Source organism: Mus caroli, unplaced genomic scaffold, assembly GCF_978045245.1.
Source record: "Mus caroli unplaced genomic scaffold, Mus_caroli_1 scaffold_5, whole genome shotgun sequence".
Taxonomy (NCBI): domain Eukaryota; kingdom Metazoa; phylum Chordata; class Mammalia; order Rodentia; family Muridae; genus Mus; species Mus caroli.
Window position 1 is genome coordinate 60,813,069 of NW_028227260.1, and position 16,245 is coordinate 60,829,313.

Genomic DNA, 16,245 nt, shown 5'->3' on the forward strand with positions numbered 1-16,245 from the left:
GTCCATCCATTTGGCTAGGAATTTCATAAATTCATTCTTTTTAATAGCTGAGTAGTACTCAATTGTGTAAATGTACCATAATTTCTGTATCCATTCCTCTGTTAAGGGGCATCTGGCTTTCTTTAAACAGTCTAACAGTCCAATATTATTTTTTCAATTAGACGTTAAGACTAACGAAGCCTAGACTTTGTATTATGATTCTAAAACATAAATATTGTTGGTTACATTACTTACAATAAGGGCTTATATTGAGAGTTAGATGGCTCCTACTTTGGAAAACTTCAAGATTGGTATCCACCTATAGTTAAATTTAAAAAAGCAGGCATTAATAATATAATATACCATATTTCATAAATTCAATAAAGTATAAAGTACTCTTTGATTACTAGGGTTCACATTTTATTTGATATACTACTATATCTGTTTCTAGGAGAGAAGACTAAGGCCCATGGGAAATGAAACTGGCATATTTAGTTAAAATATAGTTTACCAACACTTGAATATCTCTTTAAAGATAATTTTTTTTCAAAGAAATCATATTTATATCATGACAAAAATAGATTAATTTGTTATTTTCATGGTATACTGAGTAAAGCAGTAGACAGAACACCCTGGCTAACATTAATAGTAAAGAGAATCGAACAAAATCATGAGAATATATTAATAATCCACCAAAAATCCCTCTCATTGCTTTTGCTCTGCTAAAGGTAAATTCTGACCCATAACATTAACAAGGAAAAAACCTCTAAGAGGCTAGGTATTAATCTCAATGCTACAGTGCTTGCCTGTCACATGCAATGTGCAGGGATCAACTTCCAGAACTGCAAAAATAAAGAGAGAACAGCACACCCATATTTGGCTACAAGCTTAAAAGAATCATTAATATGATATTAATTGTGTGATATCTGAAATTAATAAGCTAGACAAAAGTCAGAAAGAAGTGCTATCTGCTTGTGGTCCTACACTGTGTCTAGATCAATGATAAAAATGTAAGATGTGTACTGTTTTGTCATTTTCCCTCTAGAAATATTTATAATGTCAAATAGATAATTTCTCATAAACATATTCTTTGTATTTAATAAATGTCAAGGAGAGAAAGTGCTATGATGAATAGTTTAATAGTCATATAAGAATAAGAACTTAATAAAATTATCTTTTCACAATTTTTCTCTCATATATTATATCCAACTACTGTTTCTCCTCCTTCCACTCCTATTAGTGCCCTCCCACCTCAGCTCTTCCCCAGATCCACTCCTCCTCTGTTTAACCATCAGATTTGACTTTGTTCTCATTCTTTTTTTATATATTTTTTATTACATATTTTCCTCAATTACATTTCCAATGCTATCCCAAAAGTCCCCCATAGCGCCCCCCACTTCCCTACCCACCCATTCCCACTTTTTGGCCCTGGCGTTCCCCTGTACTGGGGCATATAAAGTTTGCAAGTCCAATGGGCCTCTCTTTCCAGTGATGGCCGACTAGGCCATCTTTCGATACATATGCAGCTAGAGACAAGAGCTCTGGGGTACTGGTTAGTTCATAATGTTGTTCCAACTGTTCTCATTCTTAACACACAAACAAGGATAATAAAATTAGTATAAGTAGTCCATATCAAAGTAAGTGAGTTGTTTTAAATGGGATAAATGTGATCCCTATTCTAGTATAGAATTTTAGGACATTAGGTATACTATAGAGGCAAATTAAAGAAACAAACAATTAAAATTAAAAATAATTAAAGACGGGGGTTTAGGGAGGAGGTATGGGATGTGGAACAGTCAGAGGGTGGATGGGGTGGGAAATAAAACCTGGACTGAAAATAAATAAATAACAAAAAATAACTGCATGGAGAAAAAAAGAATTAAAGAAATAGGCCTTATAATATTAATGTGAAGTGAATCAACAAAAATACACAAAAGCCTAATTTCCCATTGCTATTTATAATGCCTTTCTATACACAAAAGGTTTCTCTAGTAGCCCAGCTAAGTCTAAAGTAATTACACATATTTTATCTGAGTATCTACAATATATACATATACAACCCCAAAGTAAACCTTAGAATGACCAACAGATTATAATGTATGTTTTTTCAAAGAAACATATATGACTCCATAGACTAATTAAGATTATACTTAAACCCCGCAAATAAAGATTTGGGGCTAGAGATATGGTTCAACAGTTGTAGAGTAGTAGTTGCTCTTCCAGAGAACCAGTGTTTCATTGCTAGCCTTCACATGGTGCCTCACAATTCTCTGTAATTCCAATCTCAGGGGATCTGAGATACTTCTGGTTTCTGTGGACACCAGACATGAATATGGTGCACAAATATATAGGTAGGCAGAATATTCATACACATAAAAATAAATAAAATTTAAATTAATATTTATAGTTGGGATACCATGAAAAAGACCAATTTTCTGTGGCTATTATGGCTACTATAATAAGTTATTCTAGAATCTAAAACACACACATATACATAAACAAATGGAAATTAAGATAGCAAAAGAACTAATTTTTATTTTGAATTCATTATCTCTTTGCTCTACTAATTTCAAAACAGGTTTTGCTTAAAAATGAAACAAATTTTGTATCTGTATTTTAACTATAGATGTATTATATTTAAAGAACCTGTTATCTAAAAGATGTAATTTAACATAATTCTCTTTTAAAGGTCTATACAGATCTGTTTATAAGATGCTCACAGTCAGCTATTGGATGGATCACAGGGCCCACAATGGAGGAGCTAGAGAAAGTACCCAAGGAGCTAAAGGGAACTGCAACCCTATAGGTGGAACAACAATATGAACTAACCAGTACCCCCCGGAGCTCGTGTCTCTAGCTGCATATGTATCAGAAGATGGTCTAGTCGGCTATCACTGGAAAAAGAGGCCCATTGGACTTGCAAACTTTATATGCCACAGTACAGGGGAACCCCAGGACCAAAAAGTGGGAGTGGGTGGGTAGGGGAGTGGGGGTGGGTATGGGGGACTTTTTGGATAGCATTGGAAATGTAAATGAGGAAAATACCTAATAAATAAATATATATATATAAATTATAATCATAAAATATTTGCCAGAATCTCTACTCAGATAGATAATTTATAATTTGTTCAAATGACAAAATGAATTAACTTCTTCATTCTTGGAATTTTATCTTAGCACATTTTATTAGTCTAAAAAAATCTAATTAAAAGAGTAACCCTACAACCTTTTTCTGGTTAAATATAGCAAAGGATAAAGATATTTAATTAAAAACTATAGACATTTAAAATATTGATATGTTCACATATTTTATGCATTGTTGAATTTGGAATTATAATGCATATATGTAATATTTCAACAACTAAATATAACTTATTTAAGTAAGCATGAGGAACTCACAGTAAGGTGAAGCTATTTGGAGACTTATATTAGGCTTTTTCTATTGTGTGCATGAAAGTTTTATATAGTCAAGATTTAGAAAAATAATTTCATTGAAATTACTATGTCATTTATGCCATAATGCACTGTTGATGTTACAAGCTTTGTTTAAAGGTTCACAAGGATGTTCTTAATAGTGCTTATTTTTGACATTATTCATTTCCAAATTCTGTTCTGAAGAATGAATCACTTCACTATTAATGTTAAAAATGAGTTCATTTTAGGCCAATCCACAAACTCATTTTAGTTTCAATATGGTCCATATCCCAAAACAGTTGCAATAATTCATTTGTCCTGGATTCCCTTAATGAAATGGATAATCATTTTCAAAATTTATAGCTACTAACAAATATACATTAGGATAACTGTGAGGCTTGTATGAAGGATGTTAACTTTAAAGTGTTCTTAGTGTTAAAAAATATCTTTAGTTACATTGTTAATGAAGTTATTAATGCACATTTTAAACTACTAGAAATGACATAGTTAGAAAGGAAATTTGGTTTATAATCAAGAGTTAGGGTCATGCTGGGAGACAGAGAACATCACTTTCTCTTGTGCCAAATGATGATGAGATTGTTAAAGGTTTTAATTCTATTTTTGGTACATAATAAGACAGTCACGTATTTCCCATTCTAATATTATTTATATTTTTATCTATGCATCACGTTATGATCATGTCTTTTCAAGTATCATGCTTAAGTCCACTTCTTAGTCAAAGAACAAAGTATTGCCACTGGATATATTTACAACAAATACCCAATATTCTGTCACTTGTGTATAGAAAAGTAACTTCTCAAAATCCCTGTATGTAGGTATGCAAGAAGGCCTTTGAGTTCACAGGCTAAGGTGAAATGGGAATTAAAGAATTAAGAAACATGCCAGGCACCTATTGACCTAAAGAAAAGAACACTTAGGGCTGAAAACAGCACTTTTGGATTTAAAAGCTTGGTGCTCATAAAAGAATGCTTTCCCATTAGGTTAAACCTATGCCTTTAATTCCAGAAAAACAAACAAATCTTATCGTGTTCTTTTTTTTTTTTTTCTAATACAATACATGTATTTCTTCCAATTGTTTTTGGTGGTGGTGGTGTGTGTGCAAGCACAAACACTGGCACCCATGCATGCTGTAGTTATCTGTTACTTTTAAATATTAAAAGTGTGCACTCTCCTGAGTAAATCATCTCCTGTATATTTCAGGTTTAGTGCAAATCCTTTACAGTGAAAAGTATAAGGACATGACATTATAGGATCTTTCTTCCTCTTCTTCTTCCTCTTTTGTATTACCTGGCTGAGGGTGATCACTATGAAAATTCCAAAGCTACTTTTGGCATTCTTTTTGCTTCTGATATTAGCCAGTAGAGTTGCTGCCTCTGGAAACTGCTGCAACATTTAGAGAGATAAACTGGCCAAATACAAATCCAGTTTTCTTTCAATGGAATGCAAGAGAAGCGTACCCCTAAGAAGTCTCTAAAATGCAAAGAGCTTCCTGGATAGAAGCCAAAGCTACCCAGTGAGACAAAATATCATGCTCTCTGTATGGAATGCTTTTTAACTAACACGACATTCATAATAAACCAGAAAGCATAATAAGCATTTATAAAGTAATTTAATATCTCTAATTACTTTCACTTATATTCCTGTCAAGACTCAGGGATTAAGGACTATATAGAGACAGAAGAGGACTCCAGAATTATAGTCAACACCACACACATGCGCCACATGATTCACAAACACTAGCCAAAGAAGCAGAGAAGTAGGAACTCACCAGAATAGTCCAAGAAAACAAAACAAACCCCTCTTAAGCACACAACAAAAACTTCCGTTCATGCCTCTCCCCAGCTCCTATCGATACCCTCTCAGCCCTTAGAACTCACTTCACCAACTGCAGATCTCTTCAAATCCGACCAGTTAAGCAGCAACTGAAAGGGGTGGAGGAGTGCTAAAGTGAGGCTTCTGAAGCATGAAGGAGAGATCAGGAGGGCTGTTAAAGAGGGAAACGGAAAGAAATAAAACAATGTTGCAAAAGACTGGGAGAGATAAGAGACGGATGAATGAGAGAATGAGCTTCAGGCAAAGAGCCCAGAGAGCAAGCTCCTGAAACAGCTGGCAAGGCTGTTACACTGCTGCTGTCCAAGAGCTACTGGGTGCTGAAATGACTTCCCCAACACACACCCCTAGCCCCACTCACCCACTCCAGACTTCCCTTCCTCTCAGGCTCATTCCCCTCTCGTAGCATAAAACCATCTCCATGGCAACCTGTCGTCATACAATTTAAGGTGGTCCGTATTTTTGAGTTGTGTGAGTTTTTCATAGCAAAAAGACTTTACTATTACTTTTACTATTACTTTTATTGTCCTTTAGCACAAAACTTTCCCTGGTATGATAGTACTACCTTTTCTCCCTCCTAAAACGGAAAATCAATTTCCCCTTTCACTTGCAAAAGCTGCCTGTCCTCATAGTTTTTCTACCTCCCACCTATATAACCTTTACACACACACACACACACACACACACACACACATACACACGCACGCACGCACGCACGCATGCACTAGAGAGAGAGAGAGAGAGAGAGAGAGAGAGAGAGAGAGAGAGAGAGAGAGATTTATTTTAGCTTTCAAGTGTTTCTCCAATCCTTATTAACACAAAGGAAACTAAAGTTTATGCCCACATGCAGTTTTGCTGAAACAAATGCCTTGTTTGATTTACACCAGATTTCTGCACAACTTGTATTATCACAGAGAAGTCTCCTTCACTTCAACACATTTTGCTCTCAGTTTAGTCAGAGCTTTAATATTTTCTCCTACATTGCAGATAAACAGAGTAGCACGAAGGCATTCTTTAAAAAAATGTTTTAATGTATCACTAAAAGCTTAAAATAGAATTGCTTTAGTGAAATCAAGTAAGTTTATTATTAATTTAATTTTTGTTTCTCTTACTTGCATTAAATCTGCTACAGAACAAAGTTAACACACTTTGAAGGTACTAAAGGCTATAACATAGGGATGATTCACTAATGCTTATTTTGAAGAAAAATCCTAGGCATAAATTTTAAAATATAAAAAAAATCCACAACATGTAAATACGCATAACTGCATACTATCTTACTGTAACTTCCATTCAATGAAATACCATAACTGAAGTCTTCTTGCTATCTGAAAAACACAGCTAGTAAATATACTGCTACTTTTATATGCTTCAGTTTTGAAATATCTTAAGGTAAACTTGGTAAACTATTCACTATCAGTTTATGGAGCCAAATAATATAAGGAAGTTTTGTAACTCTTTAAACCTAGAATTACAAATAAATGAAGATCTGGGTAATGCCAATATATTAGTAATCTATTTCATATCTTCCTCATAAGCTCAGAAAATGTATTAAAATAGTTACTGATAAATTGTTCAGTTAATTAATGGCTCAGTTTCACAACAGTTACGATTATTAGCACAATTATTCATAAACTATAGTTCCTATAATATTCAATATAGACCTTCATTTCATCTGAATAAAATACATTTCTAAATAAAACAAAACTTAGTTGTCAATTTCAATGTCGACTCACAGTAGCAACTGAAAGGCAGAGTTCCCTTTATATAGGATCTTACCATAGTTTTGATAACATTTTGTTGAATTTGGACTTAACCTACAGCTAAAACTAACTTCCTTCTCTACTACAGCTCCCCACTGACTTATATCCCCACAGTTTCTGTACCTCACTTTTCACAACACTATGGATACTGTTGCTAGGAGATAAAAGATACTACTATTGCATCAATAATGCTCACAGCTAGGACCATGTTTTAAAATGAGACCTTTAGGTAAAGCCAATTCTGTCTGAATAGAGTAATTGGTAGAATATAGTAAAGATTATTTTAACTTTTTTCTTTCTTTCTTTCTTTCTTTCTTTCTTTCTTTCTTCCTTCCTTCCTTCCTTCCTTCCTTCCTTCCTTCCTTCCTTCCTTCCTTCCTTCCTTTCTTTCTTTCTTTCTCTTTCCGAGACAGGGTTTCTCTGTGTAGCCCTGGCTGTCCTGGAACTCACTCTGTAGACCAGGCTGGCCTTGAACTCAGAAATCCACCTGCCTCTGCCTCCCAAGTGCTGGGATTAAAAGGCATGTGCCACCACCGCCCGGCTATTTTAACTTTCTTTATTCTTTTAATTTTATACACCCATTTTTAGTCCCCTCCTCTCTCACCAACTCTTCTCTCCTCTCACCAAGTCCCCATCCTACTGTCAGGCCTTTTGGCCTTGTTTTTACTTAGAATTAAAAATAATAAATGTATTAAATCATATAAGTATTCACAGGTTACTATAAATAAGTGTTCTTATATAAGTCTTATAACACCTACTGTGACTTCAGAAATAAGGTCTAAAATTTAAAATTCAAACTTTGGAAAAGTATTGTCTATTTGTTTTTTACTATACTTAGCAAATAAATATTGGTTAAAAATACCCTTAAACAGCCAAAAAATAAAATCCAATTAATACTTATAATTTGTTTTGAGTTCCACAATGAAAATAAAACTTCCTTTCCACAGCATCCCATCACCTTTTCATAACATACTTTGTTGAATTTGAATTTAACAATACTCCAGAGCTAAAGGCAAAGTTCCCAACATAATGTCTTTTATTTTTTTCCTTTTTTCTTTTTTATTAGGTATTTTCCTCATTTATATTTCCCATGTTATCCCAAAAGTCCCCCATATCCCCCCACTTTCCTACCCACCCATTCCTTATTACCTTATAATTATTATATCATAAATATTCTGATAGGGCTATAAAATTTAAAAAATACACTATGAAGTAAAAATATGAACGAAACTGTTTGGAAGTATAAATGATTCATTTTAGACAGTCTATTTAAAGACCGCTTTCCAGTAAAATAGGTAAAGGACTGATTATATTTTGGAATGACTGAAGAAAAATCCAGATGCCTGATTATTTTTCCCATGGAACTATAGTATACATGTCAAAAAATAATAATTGTGATTTTTTTTCTTTGGATTTTCTAGGCAGGATTTTCCTGTGTAGTATAGCCCTGGCTGTCCTGGAACTAGCTCTATAAACGAGGCTAGCCTCAAACACACAGAACTCAGCCTGCCTTTGCCTCCCAACTGTTGGAATTAAAGGCATCTACCACCACTACTCAGCAATTGTAAATAATTTATAAGACAATAAGCACTATATATAAGGAAAACTTTCATATCTTAATTAGAAAGAAAATATATGTTTCTAAATGAATATATGGAAAATGGGTAACATTTTATTTTTTTATTTTTTTAAATATTTTTTATTACATATTTTCCTCAATTACATTTCCAATGCTATCCCAAAAGTCCCCCATACCCTCCCCCCCACTCCCCTACCCACCCATTCCCACGTTTTTGGCCCTGGCGTTCCCCTGTACTGGGGCATATAAAGTTTGTGTGTCCAATAGGCCTCTCTTTCCAGTGATGGCCGACTAGGCCATCTTTTGATACATATGCAGCTAGAGTCAAGAGCTCCGGGGTACTGGTTAGTTCATAATGTTGTTCCACCAATAGGGTTGCAGATCCCTTTAGCTCCTTGGATACTTTCTCTAGCTCCTCCATTGGGGGGCCCTGTGATCCATCCAATAGCTGACTATGAGCATCCACTTATGTGTTTGCTAGGCCCAGGCCTAGTCTCACAAGAGACAGCTATATCAGGGTCCTTTCAGCAAACCCTTGCTAGTGTATGCAATGGTGTCATCATTTGGAGGCTGATTATGGGATGGATCCCTGGATATGGCAGTCCCTACTCAGCTATTAAAAGGAATGAATTTATGAAATTCCTAGGCAAATGGTTGGACCTGGAGGGCATCATTCTGAGTGAGGTAACACAATCACAAAAGAACTCAAATGATATGTACTCACTGATAAGTGGATATTAGCCCAGAAACTTAGTATACCCGAGATATAAGATACAATTTGCAAAACACATGAAACTGAAGAAGAACGAAGACTAAAGGGTAACATTTTATATGGAATGTTGAATATAAATTTTTAATTTTATACAATTTGAATATATAAATTTAAATAATTAAAATTTTATGTGACATATGCTAAATACTTTAATTATCTCATTTAATTTTCACTCAAGGAATGTAAATAATCAGAACTCATAAACCAAATGGAAAAATTAATATATAAAGTAACTCATGAGTAGAATAAATAAAATACCTCAAAATTAGTGAAGAGTTACATAGATAGGCATAGAATGAAGAAGTTTTAACTAGAATAAAGCACTAGGCATTTTGATTTGTCATTTAATATACAAGAAAGATTAATTTTGTAAAAGTCCTAAAATATCACAAAAAGATATCATTGGATAGCAATAACCAATACAGGAAACATCTATAAAATAAAACAATAAAATATCTATCAAGCATCATTCAGACATTCATCTATCTTGTTTAAATGGTCTTAAGTATTACCAGTTTATTATATATATGAAAACAACATATTAGCCAAATACAGTATATCATGAAAATATCAGCAAGAAAATTGGTAAAGACAAAAGAGAAGTAAAAGACAGGTATCACTAAATAGTTGTCTAACAATCCAAACACCTCATCTCAGGTCCATTCAGTCCATTGATTAGAATAAATGTACTTGATTGCCAGTGCTGCATAGTTTTACACACACACACACACATGGGTATGTCTATTATTGGGGATCAAACCTGAACCTGCATATACTCAATAAAATGTTTTATCACTGAGCTATCCCCTCAGTTCTCTGTATTCTAAAGTACACTTTAAGGTCATTCTTCAAAGAAAAAATCCTGTTAAATTCACTGAGTGACCTCTTACATCTTACCAACTCCACAGAGTTGTAAGAAAATAGAGTAGAGCTCTCTGGAGAGTTAGTTAAGTAGAAATCAGGATGATTTGTTCGAAATTTAACCTAGAAAATGCTAAACATCCCTAAATGGGGTGCTGAAGCTACCAGCAGAAAACAGCCAACTGTTTACATTACAGATTGGGTATGGACTTGATCAGGACTATTTGTCATTACAGATGGCTTAGTCATTAAGGAGTACTAACATACATTTACTGATGGGATTAGTGGAGTGTAAAAAAAGCAGTGTTTGTGAAAGATACAAAACATGATAAGTGGTAGATAAAAGGGTTGTAAACATAAATATTTAGAAAGAAGTTTACATTTGTAGATTTGTGCTGCTCTCAACCTTGCTCAGAGAAGCTTCTCATTGCAGAGGGTACTGGTGAAGGCATAGATTCATAATTGTTCATATTGCTAATGCTGAGAATAAATAACTGAGTGCTTGAGCATAGTTGAATCATCTATAGAAACCTTCCCTCACAACTGGGAACTTATGGACCATTTTGGAAGAAGGAGTAGTAATAATGTAAGAGCTGAAAAGTGGAAAGAGATACTATGAGATGCTGTCTACCAAACATGAACTCAAAGCAGCTGTGGTTGCCTGCACCAAACCTGCCCACAATCAAGCATGAAGGCAGAAAGGGGCTCAACAGCATGTACACCTAAGGAGCTTATGACAGTTGATATTCCTGTGGGAGCAGAAGTAACTTTCCTTGTAGCTTAACCACTATGTTCCATTGGGTGGCCCTACACCCATCAGTATAGGGATACCTTAAGTAGCAAAAAAGGAGATATAAAGTTTTGAGATTTACAGACCAGTCTCGACAAATCTGTGAGCCCATGCCTCACAATAAAATAAGTCAAAAGAGTATCAGGGCTATGGTTCATTGGGAGAGCAATTGTTGAGCTTGTATGGACCCTAGTTTTACTCCTTAGTAACACACACAGACACAAACACACACAAACACACACAGAGACAGACACAGACTTTAAAACTCCCTCAAAATTATAATTATCACTTACAACTCATTACAGTTAAGTCCACCAAATATTGATGGGCTTTTTTAAATAGCTAATTGAAACAAATTTTTGCTAAATTTGACAAAGTAGAAGAGAAATGTAAAGGATGCCATCATTTGTTAAGCTTTCATTAAGGGTTACACATCAATCGTCTACTTATATTCATTACAACAGTTAATTATGACAGTCACACAAAGTAGATCTTATTATCTTCACATTTTATAGAGAAGCAAACATAAACTCCCATATATACTAACTATATATTATCCCACTGATCTATATTCCCATCATATAATTTTCTACATTTTAAAGATTAGAATCTGAGGAAAGGATTAAGTAATTTGTCCTAGGTAATACAACTTTTAAAAGTTATAAGTAGGATAAAAATTCCAGTTTTATTAGCTTTCAAAAAATATACTACAGGGTAAAGGACAGAACACGAGGAGAGACAGATAACACTTAAGGATCTTCAAAAACCATGTGGAAACCTACTACTATAGAACTTTCCTAAAATTTATAAAATACAAAAGGAATTTAAGTGAAGTAACAAAATAGTAGGGGGCAATGCCCAAACTAGACAGCTTATGCCATCAAATCAAACTTCCAGTGTCAGGAATAAATTACATCTTATTGAGCCATTGGTCCAAGTGGGTATCATAGACTCATCTAAATATCACAGACTTTTGCCAATATGCTTTGGGTTACTCTCCTCAACCTGATAGTAAGTCCCTATTGCCAAATGTTCCACTATCTGTGTCACTGAACATGAAGAAATCCAGTTGGTGCCCAGCTAGAATCTTCTTTCCTACTAACTAGTGTTTATGGCACTTAAAGGTACTAGGAATGCTATCAAAGAAGAGAAGTAATTATCAGTATTACCCAACTACAAACTTTGTGACCTCCAACAGAAACCTGCCTACAGGCTATACTGGTGCACTAGTGGCAAAAATGTTAGGGGAATAACCAGCTATTCTTTTAAATCCACTTTTACTTTATTTCAACAGCTCTACAAATGACTTCATTTGATTATACTTGTCTACCCCCAATTTGATAAATAACTCACAACAGAATGTAATTGCTTTCTACTTATTACTGTGAAGTGGCCCCCAGAGGAGGATGAGCGCTTGGCCCTGAGTTTTTTAAACTCACATCTCTCTCCTCCCCCTTTGGATGAAGGAATCTTCATGGAGCTTCTGCCTCCTGGTGATACATGGCAGAAAAATTAATTCTGCAGGAGTCTTTTTCGAGACCAGAGTTGTGCTTTGATAACTAAAAATCTACCTGCTGGTAATTATTGGGGTTCAGTCCCCAGAACTAACCAGCTACTTTTCAGTTGGATTTAAGTACCATTATGTGAGATGAAACCCATACCTGATAATGCTAACGTGGCCAAGAAGTTGAGACTAGACATGTCATAGGCCCTTGGAGAAAGCCTACTATTATTCTACTAAAGGAACATAGTAATGAAATCACTCCTAATTACATAGTGCTATACTCATAAATAAGTACATTGCTCAATTCTCAACAAAGAAGTTTTGCCTTGAGTAGATGAATTAACACAGAGACCAAGAACTTATCATTGTGGAGAAAGAAGAGAATGTAGAAGAGAGATAGGGAAAGGAAGAATTAAATGGAAAAGTAGAGGGAGAGGGAAAAAGAATGGGGGAGGAAGAGAGATTTTGTAGAATTCACTCCTAAATACAATGCCTTTAGCAAACCACTCCCCTCAAGGCTTATGGATGTATGTGGAAGAGGAGGCAGAAAGAATGTAAAGTCAAAGGGGATCGATGACAACAAGGAAATAGCATCTTCTAGACACAATACTGACGTATATTTGAATTCACAAATACTATCGAAGTTCAACCAAGACCTGTTCAAGTTCAAACACACCAAATCCCAGCACTGATGAGGGGAACACAAAATGAACACAAAGCCATATCCCTAATGGAAGAAGCCATTTGCAAATGGTATCTACTGGGAAAGAATAAGCCAGTTTTTTCCCAATGGAGTGTCACTGGGTATACTGGCCAAACTCCAAGTGAAGCTCCATGCTTGGCCAACACAAAACAGACTTCATGGTTTTGTGTGCATGTGTGTTTGGGAGGCAGGTGAGGTGGGAGGGTTTTTTGTTTGTTTGTTTCACTTTGTTTTGTTTTTGTTCTATTGTCCTGTTTTGAATTTTCTGATGTTTTGGGGGTGTGGGAGGGTTGTTTGTTTTTCAGAAAAAGTGGAAGGGGGAGATTGAGAAAGAGAGAGAGATTGAGAAAGGAATAAAAAGGGAGAGGAGACCCAGGGAAAGGAAGGGAGATGGGAAGAGAGCTACACTGAGAGAGGGAGCCGTGGAGAGGGAGAAAGGAAGACAAAGAGAGACACAAATTAATATGAAGTTGGGTGGGTGGGGAGAATCTGAGAGTTGTGGAGGAATATGATCAAAATATATGAAAAGTTACATAAAAGAAAGAAAATACAGCACTGTTTACATTATTCAAAATGGCTTTTCAGCAAGTTTACTATATTCTCATAAACTCAGACTAAAGTCGAAGATGTTCATTTTCTATAGGAACTTGAAATAAAATCTGGTGAGTGTGCTTCATATAATAAATGTTATTGTATGGAGAATAATGATATTATTTTAAATTACACATTCACCCTGAATCTATTATGATGTGTGATATGAAATTTTTGTTTTGTTTTTTATAGGTCACAATGCACCTTTATTTTTTTATTAATAATTTTGCTTACATTTCAAATGTTATCCTCTTTCCTGGTCTCCCCTCCACAAACCCTCCTCTCCTTTGCCTCTAAGAGTAAGCTCAAATCTAGGGTTTTTTCTTACACTTACATACTGTTTGAGTACTAATTAGTTTCATAGCTTTATATGTTTCTTGATTTCGAAGATTTCAAAATTGAGTTCATAAGAGCATTTGCTGTGCCTTAAGCGTATCTCCACAGAGGTTTCATAGGCTTAGTTAACTATGTCGTCATGGACTTTGGCTTTCTTTCATACTTAAATATGAACCATCAAAATGAAATGTTTTTACCACTAATATTTAACCATATACCAAGTCATTTTTTGTCATTCCAACTCTTTCATTCTAATCCAATCTAGCATATCTTGCACATATTAATTCAACACTTTCCTAGCAGGTCTCCATGTGTTTGTCTTTAATTCTCAGCAATCTTATCAATAAAAAATCCAGACTAATTTTAAAAACTTATAGACTGAGTCCTCTAGAGAACATCCCCACTACACTAAGGCAAATAAAATACAAATAAAAGTAAGCCTACATATGCTTATTATTTGTCTAATGTGTTTCAATTGTTCTTTCTCAGTTAACGCCAACTATACTGACCTTCTTTATGTTCCCTAACCATGCTTAGCACACTACAACTGAGAATTACCTGATTTAAAATGTGGTTCTATGACCTATCTACCATGCCTTTCACACTTGTTTTTTTTGAGTAGGTATTAATTTAAGTAAGATCTTTCTTAGGCACCCTATATAGAACTATGTTGTTTCTCCTGGGTCTAACCTCACATTATATTCCTTTCATTTGCATTTTAACCTTAGCATGGTTTGCATTTTAAAATTCTCTATTTTATGTATTTTGTTTATTGTCTCTTACCACATAAAGGTGGAGTTTCTGTTCAGTAATAATGTTAAATATATACAATAATGATATGCATATAGTATTCAACATATATATACTTATATATACATATATATATGTGTGTGTGTGTGTGTGTGTGTGTGTGTGTGTGTACGAAGTTGCTACTGCCTAGGCACTTTGCCAGGAACTGGAGATTCAAAAACTCATGAAAGCACGTACTCAAGAACAAGGGAATTCATGTTCTAATAGTGGGTATACACTTAAAGTAAGATTTCCAGTTATTTGTATTTTTAATATATCTACATATTTGATTATAAAAATCAAATATGCACAATATACCTTGATAGCAGAGGACTTGGCTTATTCATTTTTATACTATTTACACAGTTAATAGTAAAATGATAAAATGTGGTAGTAGTAAACAGGTAAATTATATAATACAATAATAATCAATTAATTACATAATATATAATAAATGATATACATATAAATTAGAAGGTTACAAAGAGAAGTGTGGGTATAACCAAATACAGGGTGCTTTATATCAAATTTCTCATTGCAGCATGTAAATATGTTCTACAGATTCTAGAAATGGAATCATCCTAATATCTTTGATGAAATAAATGCTTGAAATAAGAGTTTGGGATTCTGCCCTTCATTAAATATAGGTAATACAAAGAAACATATTCTTGAAACATAAGATAAAGTTTCTACATTTAAAAATAACATGTTGGGGAAAATGTTGTAGGGGATATATAAAATCTTCACACTTGGAGCTCAAAGCCATCCTCAGCTACACAGTGAGCTTAAGTCCAGGCTGGGCTGCACAGAAAACTGAGAAAATTGTGCATGTGTGTGTATGTGTGTGTGTATAATTACATGTTGGTAAATGAGAAAGATTATTTATATTCATTTATATTTTTCTGAATAAAATTACTTCATGAGCAATCAATTTAAAACATCTTCAAACTCAGATATTTTTAATGTTTATTATTTTTAGTTTTATAGTTTCTATTAAATAAACCTATTTCAGTATACTATGAATGATTCTTATACACATAAAGTTATAGAAGAGTATAAAAGAAGGCTTATAGAAGTATAAGTATAGAAGAGGCTTCAAGTCCTTCTCATGCCAAGTCTGGTTGTAGACAATGCCATGTTTATAAGGTTCAGAATACAGGACCAAGATTGTGCTAGATAATAGTGAGGAAAAGTACAATATAGTATAAAAACACTACTTGCAAATGTGAACATACAAGCCTCTGTTCAACTCCACTGAACACCTATGACATTTCCTACCAATGTAAGAGGTGTTCCCTAATATTAATTCTATG

The 16,245-nt window shown here is 34.3% G+C and overlaps 1 protein-coding gene across 2 annotated transcripts in view; it reads right to left on the reverse strand.

Moving 5' to 3' along the window:
• Tent5d (terminal nucleotidyltransferase 5D) overlaps window positions 1-16,245 on the reverse strand; it is a 50,149-nt gene that overhangs the window by 10,469 nt on the left and 23,435 nt on the right. Inside the window, exons 1-2 of one of the 2 annotated variants that reach the window (XM_021153324.1) lie at window positions 7,024-7,084; window positions 235-298 (exon numbers count right to left, since the gene is read on the reverse strand). The gene's annotated coding sequence lies outside the window, so the exon portion shown is untranslated. Of the gene's footprint in view, window positions 1-234; window positions 299-7,023; window positions 7,085-16,245 lie in introns of those variants that run through there. The other variant, XM_021153322.3, reaches the window with a different exon arrangement.